The sequence below is a fragment of the Pinus tabuliformis genome, chromosome 6 (genome assembly GCF_031772625.1).
Source record: "Pinus tabuliformis cultivar Carrire ecotype Pingquan chromosome 6, CPIR1, whole genome shotgun sequence".
NCBI classification, from domain to species: Eukaryota; Viridiplantae; Streptophyta; class Pinopsida; order Pinales; family Pinaceae; genus Pinus; species Pinus tabuliformis.
Genome location: NC_142292.1, coordinates 48629014 through 48636513, shown reverse-complemented (window position 1 = coordinate 48636513; position 7500 = coordinate 48629014).

Genomic DNA, 7500 nt, shown 5'->3' with positions numbered 1-7500 from the left:
TATATTGGTCTTTATGTAGTCCACAGTTGTTTGTGGTTGCTGAATCTTAGGCTTGAAATGACTTAAGATCATCTTTTCCTCCTTAAAGTCATAAGTTTCCATTAGTCTTTGCTGTTTGGAGGGTGTTGTTTTGAGGAGTTGATCATAAAGCTGTATTCTTAATAATTCATTTTGGGCCTTAATTTCCATGAATGTTCATTTAATACCAGGTGGTTGCTTACTTTGTTGCCTTAAGGAGGATACCTCCATACCATGTTGCCTCTCTGTTTCTTGTCTGTGAGAGCTGGTGGATGTTTGCTGGCTGGTTTCTCTCTCACTCCTTGGACTCTCTATGACTCCTTCACTAATTTCCTCTTCAATTTGAGGATCTACTCTCTCCCTTTTGGCATCTGGCTGCTGTGTTGACCCACTTGCAGGTGTGGTCTCTTCCCTGTCCCGTTTCTTGCTTCTTTCCTCATTGAGAGGATTTTGTAACGCTGGAATCTGTGGTGCCTCTGTTTGCAGTGGAGAGGCTTGCCCTTGACTCTTTTCCTTTGAGGTAGTTGGCTGGTTTGTCATTGTTTCTTGCTTTGTATCTACTACCTCCTTGCCCTTTGTTGTACCTGCTGCTGGTGTAGTCCTTTCTTGGGCAGCTTGTGAAGCTACAGCAGCTGATGTGCCTTCTCCGACTTGTTGTGGCAGTTTGAATGACACCTGCCCAAAAGAATCCAAGTCAAGAGTATTTTCCAAATCTTTCACATTTTGCTCCATTATTTCTTCTTGAGTGAACTCTTCAACTAGTGTGCCTTCCACCCACTCATCCTGGTTGGCAAATTGTTCTATCTGTGGGATTTTGCAATGTTCATAGGCTGGCAGCCTATATTTTATTTTTCTGGCATTGATAAAGCCATTTGGGTCATAAGGTACCCACCAAAAACTTCTTTTTAACCTAAGTTTCTCCCCCAATATTTGGTCAGCATCTTGTCATCCTTCTTTTTTGTTCATGACAAAGGGGCCTAGTTGGTCTCTGAATTTCAACTGAGCCTTTTTCATGGTGCTATGAAAATGAGTTAGATCTAAATTGATAAATGGCTTGTAATATTTCAAGGCAAATAGTCTCATTGGCACATATCTTGGCAGTCTGTAGGGACACAAATCACAGCCATATATCCTTATGACAGTGTGATTCTAGTAAAAGTACCAGTCACCTATTTTGTAGTTTTTTGAGAGTTGCAATATTTTTTGCATGTCATAGGATAGTATAGAGGAGGAGTTATTTTTAGGAGAGAAGAGACTGGATAGACAAACATGTCAATGAACTCACAGTAAGAGTAGGGAGAGTTGTAGACTTCATGAAAGACTGAGGTCCAAAAAATTACAAACCTCTTTTCTCCCTTAGAGTCGAATCTTTTGATGGGGCATTGGAAACAGTCTGGCTGATAATATAGGAATAGATGATAGATGTAGGATGAATACTTGAAGACTCCCTCCCTATCTAATTTCAACAATTTGTCATGTATATTGTTATCAATGAATTTGGCATAATTGTACTTGACAGCAGGGGGCTACCCTGGGGTAAATATAGACAGTAAGACCAATATAGTTTCATCAATATGTTCACTTGTCTTGAAACCTGGAACATAAGATATCATATCAACAAGTAATTTACCCACTTCGTTGAAATGTACATAGAGAAAAGGAGGTGGCCCTGTAGGTTGGCGATCTGCTCTCATGAATACTTGGGCAATTCGGGCTATCTTTGAGCTCGAGAGTTTGGGACCTTCATCAAGCAAGAATTTCATAGAAAGAGGGAACAACAGCTCAGTTGGCTAAAAATTTAGCATTTGATTGATGGAGTTAGGAGTTATATGAAAGATGATGCTCCCAGAGGGAGACTTGACTACCCTTTCAATTGGTTCATAGTTTTCACAGCAGAGGTGAATTATCTCAGGGAAGATATTGACAGAGGGGAGGAAGTATATGGGAAAATTTGATTCCCATATCCCATACAAATCATTGTTATTCAGATAACTGTTTCTCAGATCACAAAATGTCTGCAGGTGGTTTCTGTCACCAACTAAGTCTTGGATTAGGTAGTCCCTATCAGCCAAAGGTAGTGCTTCTAATTCCCCATGGGGTGCATTGAGAGGAGTAATGTTTAAAGCCACTAGAGTCTCTATGGCTCAATTTTATGAGTGTGAACTTGGAGACTCAGGTATGTGTGGATGGAATGAGTAGAACAGCAGTTTCAGGCCTCTTTCTATGGAATTTTATAGATTAAATTTGGCCGAATGAACTCACAGGGTGAAATTGATGGTGAAAAAGATAACCTGCAGAGTTTTCTTTAGCAGAAACAGGATATGGGCAGCTCTGGGATTTTTCCTTCGGCGCTCACAGAATAGAGTGAACTCGAGTTCGAGTCCACGGGAGAAACTTTGCAAAGGGAGACTGTTTTTACAGGGTTTCTTGGTGGAAAATTCGAGACAATTGGGGCTATGGTGCACTTTTTGCAGGTGTTTTGATGGTTTTAACCTAAATTTCGGAGTTTATAAGCAATTTAGCAAAGGAAACCGAAAATGATAGGGTTTGGGCACGACTGTAAGTAAATACCTGTTTTGATGGCGCGGTGAGCAATTAGCAGGGGTGACTCGAGTTGCGGAGTTGAGTTATGGAGGAAATTTGTAGGGTGATGGACTGTGCAGCCACAGTGGTGAATTGGTCGTAAAATCACATGCAGAGGCCTCCTCTAACGCACAAATGGAAATAACCAAATAACAGTCATTTTCGCGACTTTTAACACAATTTGGGCCTTTTTGGGCTTTTGGCGCTTTTTTATGATGATGTCATCATGACGTATTTTTTGTCGTGTAGCGGGTACGGAGGATGACATGTCAGCTGACGTGTCGGATGACGTGGTGGACGACACGGCAGTGCGGTGGTGATGTCAGCTGATGACATGGTGCTGATATAGAGTGGTGGCAGGCGACGTGGAAGGCAACGTAATCAGGTGACGTGGTATGACATCAGGGGGGAGGCGGCGGGGTGATAAGCGGTATTCCCCGCACCGCCTTTGGCCCATGGTTGTTTTGGAGGAGGGAGCTCCAATCTTACTGGGAAGCCAATGCGTGGCAGGGGTACGGCAGAACCGCCCATCCCCTGGACGCTAACGTTCGGCAGATGGGGCTTCTGATATCGTCGCTAGCCGTTAGATCTATGACGCGGGATCTGACGGTCGACGGGTAATGCAACTGGTGGGGGTTTATAACAAGGAGGCCCGCACATTATTTAAATGTTTAATAATGTTTCGAGGGTTATAAAACTTTGCTTATGGTGGAACGGTTATTCATTTAACCGAATATTAAATGAAACCCGATATATACATGGGCGCGTGGAGTTAACATATGGTTTAGGTGGGAGGGTTTAGCGCGGTTGTTTATTTAACTGGATGTTTAATAAACCCCAAGGTTTTTGAATGCGGGGGGGCTATTATTAAGGTCCCAAATGGACTAATAATTCCTGGAAGTGTGTTATAAGGCTATAGTTGCCAGGGGTAAGGATATTATTTATTTTTGGGTTTTTTATATAGTTTTTTTGTAGAATAGGGGTAGGGCCAATTATAAAGGAGCTAAATAATAAAGTTAATGTTAATATGATTCTATGGATAGGTAACGCTAAGTTTATGAGGTAATAACTTAGGTTTTTAGGGAAATGAAGTAAAATGGTAAGATCTTTTACACAAGAAATGTGGCTTCTTTTAACTAAGTAAACTCAGAGTTCAACTTAGCATTTCTCATAAAATGAAGTGAAACAGGACTACTGGGTAGATCCCAAGGTCCTTGAGGGGATGTTAGTACATGATTTCTGGGGAAATGAAAGGGGAAATTAGTCATGCTTCCACTGTTCTACAACCAAACAACTGCCATGGTACTTGTGTCATTCATGAGATGAATCTTTCTTGACAAGACAAAAAGTGATCACAAACTCTCTTCTGCAACCTCAAACTGCCTACTCAGCCTAATACACCTAGCATTTTTTCTTCCTTTTGATAGGGTGCATTTGGACTAGCAAACCCTGATTTTCCTCTTTTTCTTTTGAATGTCTTCCTATCTAAGTCTACCCTTATCTCTTCCAAGGGCCCAGATTAAGCAGTTGGGATCCTTATTTTCTCTACCTATTTACTCATTTGCCAAGCTTACACTGTTTGGACAGATCTTTATTCTCTATTCTAAAGACAAGTAAATTCAAACATGATCTAACCAGGATTGAACTGTTTGGCTATTCATCAACTGTATGCAGAATCAACCACCTATACACAATGAAATTCTGCAACAATGGAACAGTAGTGGCATTTACGCTAGCACACTTTCTTGGTCTTTTGGTTTGGGGCTTATTTTTATAATTTTTTCTGACCAATCCATTCTTTTTTCACTTTGATTTTTCTTTTAGGGCATACCCTCTTTTCATTTTTTAATTTTCTTCCTTTGTTTACAAAATATGGAACCTTTGCAGCATGCAAGGATGAACATATTTGGCCCTTCTACAGTCAATCATGAAAAATGAAACCTATTGGTATAGGAACCTAACAGTGGCTCCACTTGGGGATGGCTTTTCCTAGTGAAAAGTCAAGAACAACAGGTCAGAGGGCCGTATGTTCAATTCTTGATGTAATCTAAAAATTCCTTCTCTTGTAAACAAAATAGTGCCTCTGCAAAATTTGAGTGACTGTCATGAATTCATTTACTTAGTTGCAACTCTGTCTAGGTTACTCTGTCTGAATATTTGCCATCATTTTCACAGTTCCCAAGTCTCCTTTTTAACTTATACTGATAATCTCCTAGTGTAATACCATAAGGTGGTAGAATTCCTTGCCTTTACCTCAAAATTTGCTACATCTCATTCCCTATCATATTGTTGTAGTAAATTGTAGAAAGTAAACACTATTATGTACAAACTAAAGTGCTGATTTCCTCAAAAAAACATGATCAAAATAATGCTTCAGCATTCGACCATTTACTGGCCCATCATCTGCCTCTGTGCCATCCAAGCTTTTCAGAAAATAGGTGTTGTTTCCTTGTACAGTCTGAATAACAAAAGGTCTTTTCCAAAGGAAATCAAATTTGCCATGCTTTCCTTTGTCTTCCCTCCTAGAATCCCACTTTAACACTTTATCCCCAATGAAGAAATCCTCTGCTTTGGTTCTTTTATCAACCATCTTTTTCTGTTTTTCTTGTAGAACTTGACTTCTCTAATATACTTCCTCTCTAGTCTGCTGCAAGTGAATAGTTTGATTGATCCTTCTTTGAATATCATTAAGTTCTGCTTGTATTTCTTGTAGCAACTTTATGACTGGGATTCCCAAAGATGAAGGGAATCTTGCCTCCATGTCATAAACCAATTCATATGGGCTTGTTCTAATGGATATTTTGGTGGTCAATCTGTCTGCCCATAGTGCATTTACAAGTTTTTTATGCCAATTTTTCTTGTTTTCCTCCAAGACTTTCTTAATGATGTTGATTAAGCTTTTTTTGGATGACTCAGCTAGACCATTACCTTGGGGGTAATAGGTTGTGGAGTGGCCCAAGGTAATGTGGTACTTATGACAAAAATTGATCATTATTTTGGATTTAAAGGCAGCAACATTGTCTGTAATAATCTTCTTCGGACAGCCAAATTAGACAAGATGTTGGTTTCTAAGAATTGCATGATAATTGATTCATTGGCTTGCCTGCAAGGGGTAGCTTCTATCCACATGGTAAAATAGTCTGTGGCTGTCAAAATCCACTTATGTTGACCAGAGGATGAAGGGTGGATTTCCCCAATGAAGTCTAAACCCCATTGTTGAAATGGCATTTCAGTTGAAATGGGTTTGAGGGGCAGAGGCAGTAGCTTTTTCTTGCCTTCAAAAATTTGGAATTTGTGGCAAGAAGTTACATATTTCTTTGCATCAACAAAGAGGATGGGCCAATAAAATCTAGCCCTTAGGATTTTATCAGCTGTTGATTTCCAATACAGGTGTTCACCACAGTCCCCTGCATGAAATTCCTTAAGTACTTTGTCAGTTTAATCCAGTGTTAGGCAATTAAACAAAATACCTTCATGGTTTTTCTAAAACAACACATTATCTATGATACAAAACTTTGAAGCTTTCATTTTCAAGAATCTCTTTTTAGTCTTCGATAACCCTGGAGGAGCTTGCAGGTTTATCAATATATAACATATGTCAGCATACCAAGGTGATTGTAATAAGGCTTGATTGATATGTGGAGTCACCATCTCGTATTCGTTATCCAGATCATTGATGTCAAGGGTTTGAAATTGGTTTCAGTCATTAGCTTGGCTAATCCCTATCCTTTTATCAGTTTTGTTGGATTAATTTCAATGTCATATTCTAAAATGTTAGCTATCCATTTGCCCCTTTTAACTTCAATTCCTTCTTGAGTCAGAATGTCTTTGACCACGGAATTTGGGACATAAGCAATGACATGTGAATACAAGATGTAAACTCTGAAATCCTTGATGGGTTTTACAAGGGCATAGGCCTGTTTCTCCATGATTTGATATTTGAGTGGAGCATCTCTAAGTGCTTTGCTGAAAAAATCAATGGGCTTCTCACACCCTTGGTCATCCTTTTGTAATAAGACAACAACAATAGTATGCTCACATGGAAAGGAAAAGATCATGAAGTCTCTATCAAACTTGGGGCTTTTGAGGACTGGTGTTTTTGTTAAAGCTGTTTTGATGTCCTCAAAGTCTTGTTTAGATTCCATTGTCCATTTGACTTTAGAATCTTTCTTCATCATATTATTCAATAGTCTTATCAGTTTGGCCAAGTTGGGAATGAATCTCCTTAGGAAATTGATCTTTCCTAAAAAAGCTTGTAGTTCTTTGATGTTTCTTGGATGAGGCACTTGGAGAATAGCTTGTATTATGTCCGAGTCAATTCTAATGCCATCTTTTGAAATTATGTGACCTAGGAGTTTGCCTTCTTCTACGCCAAACAATGATTTCTTTGGGTTCAATGATATGCCATAATTTCTGCAAATTAGGAACACTTGCCTCAAATGCTCTAAATGTTCTTGGTCTGATTTTGAAAAAGCAGTGAGGTCATCAAGGTATATGACTAAGAAATCATGGATCTCCTTTGCAAAGGCGATGTCCATTGCTCTTTGAAATGTGGCCCCTGCATTTTTTATTCCAAAACGCATTTTCACATATTTGAAGGTTCCCTAAGTGTTGTAAAGGCAATTTTATCTTGATCATCCAGGTGGACTAAAATCTGATTGAATCCTGAGAATCCATCTAACAGTGAGATCCTAGAAGCCCCCACTACCCTTTGTAAAATATGATCCATCTTAGGTAAGGGGTAGTGGTATTTGAGAGAGACTTTATTCAAATTTCTTAAGTCAACGCACAGTCTTATCTCTCCCATTTTCTTCCTAGTAGGCACTATATTTGAAATCCACTATGAGAACCTGATAGGTGCAATTATTCCATCTTCATACATTCGTTTAACTTCCTTTT